Consider the following 2,226-nt stretch of genomic DNA (forward strand, 5'->3'; position numbering starts at 1 on the left):
GAAACACCTCAACACCCCCAAACCTGAGCAGACCTTATGCTTAGTCCAGAACAGCAGCAGCAGCTTCTTGGGACGTATCAGTCCACCAGGCAGAGTGGGGCTCGACAAGCCCACGGCCTGGGCAGACAAAGAGCAAAAGTTCTACGTCACGAGCTACTGGCACTGAAGTTGTGAGCTAGTCTGTTCTGGGGTCATCTCCCTTTGCTAAGAACCAGAGGCTAAAAAACTGAGCTAGCTCACACCAGCTCAGCTTAAAAGGAACACTGATGGCAGCAGAAGCTATTAAAAAGAACACAAGAGGCAGAGAGGTACGTAGGGAGAGAAAACCGTTTAAATGTTGGGATTCAACCGGGAACAGGCAGCCGAATTTGGCACCCTTAACTTCCCAAGCTGCCTATAAAAGCAGCCCTACCGACTGCGAGATGAAATCCCCCCCCCCTTGAGGTTAGAGTAGCATCGATCAGTGTGGCCAGATCAGCTGCAACTGATAGCAACCATGCCCATCTGCTCCTCCAACAAGGCGGCTGGCTCGAAGAGCATCCCATGGCTTCCTATGTGACCCGCATTCCACAACTTAATTCCATCCCGTGCCAACCAGCATGACTCCCACGTTGCCTGGACTGAGCCTCAGATGGTTCTGCCACCTTCAGCCCCTGCTCAAGAGACTCACGGCTCCCGAAGTCTTCAAAACAAAATGTGGAGCTGGGTGTCATTATCCTGGTGAGGACACCTGATCCACCCTCAGACTCCAGACCTTTTCACCTAGCGCTCAAATGCCCACGGTCCAGTGCCAGCTATGGGGAAGGGGCTTCGCAAAAGCAGGTTGCAACTGCCAAGGTAGCCCGCCTCACCTCAGAAAAGGAAGGCAGGAGAGCCAGGCAGCAGCAGAACATCTCAGCGGCCAAGAAGGTGCGTGCTGAAAAAGCTGACCATTCAGTTAACTCAGCCCCAGCCTGATTATGGCTTTAAAGGCAAGGAAGAGAACTGAGTTGAGCACAGAAGCAAGTAGACAACTAATCCCATAGATGCCCAACATCATGCATGGAATTTAACTCCAAAACTGTCGTTTTAAAACTGCATTAATAATTTAAATTGTAAATTGTTTTAATTTTAACTGATGTTGTAATTGTTTTTATTGTTCTATTGTGTTATTGTTGATATTCAATGTTGTTAGCCGCCCTGAGCCTGCTCCGGCAGGGAGAGTGGGATATAAACACGAAAAATAAATAAATAAATAAATAAAATCCGGTTCTCTCAAGCCTGGCAGGATTCAGGCACCAACTAGCAGCCCAGTCACCATGCTGAAGCTCCCAGACAGTCTTCAAAGGCAGAAGAAGAAGAGTTGCTTTTTATACCCCTCAGGAGTCAAGAGTGGCTGCCCACCGCCTTCCCTTCCCCTCCCCTCCCCGCAGCAGGCACCCTATGGGGGAGGCAGGTGGGGGGGGGGCTGAGAGAGCTCTGAGAGGACTGGGACTGGCCCAAGGTCACCCAACAGGCTTCATGTGGAGGAGGAGGGGGGAATCAAGGCCGGAGCTCCAGAGTAGAGTCTGCTGCTCGTAGCCCCTGTCATCTAGCCTGTACGTAGCCAGAGTTGCAGAGGAGAGGACACGGCAGTGCAAGCTGGCAAGTGGCACCATACAGAGGAACTCTGTGCCTTCAGCTGTACAGCAGGAACCGGAAGTGCCCCAAGTGGCGAATCTTCTCCATCAATAGCAGGCTGTCTCTACATTCTGACTGGCTGCATCACTGGCCAGCAGCATCTCTCCTCTGAACTGAGCTTCCATGGTTGGCCCCCCAACCTACTGATGTCCACTCAGCACAGAATATCCACTGCACCACTTGATTCCAGCAAAAAAGGGAGGATCATCTAGAGACTGACAACTTCTCCGGACAGTCCCTCCCAGCAGTTCCACTGAGACATCACAAAGTGTCAGGGACAAGACCCAGCCCTGCAAGATCCATGGCTCAATGTCCCCTGGGCTCCAGCGGCTGCTCCGGGCACCTTTCCTGGCACTAGCCTTCCAGACAAGGAGGAGAACCACAGCCAACCCCACCCCACCCCACCCAGCTGGTCCAGAAGAATGTGATGGGAGACGGCACCAAAAGCAGAGCCACACTCCCGTCTCACTCCTAGTGAAGGTGGCCTGTTACAGGGACCGAAGTGGTTTGCCCCAGAGTCCGGCCAAAGCCAGACTGAAGTGGACCCCAGAAGATCATTTATCTCAT

Source organism: Heteronotia binoei, chromosome 8 (assembly GCF_032191835.1).
Source record: "Heteronotia binoei isolate CCM8104 ecotype False Entrance Well chromosome 8, APGP_CSIRO_Hbin_v1, whole genome shotgun sequence".
Lineage (NCBI taxonomy): Eukaryota > Metazoa > Chordata > Lepidosauria > Squamata > Gekkonidae > Heteronotia > Heteronotia binoei.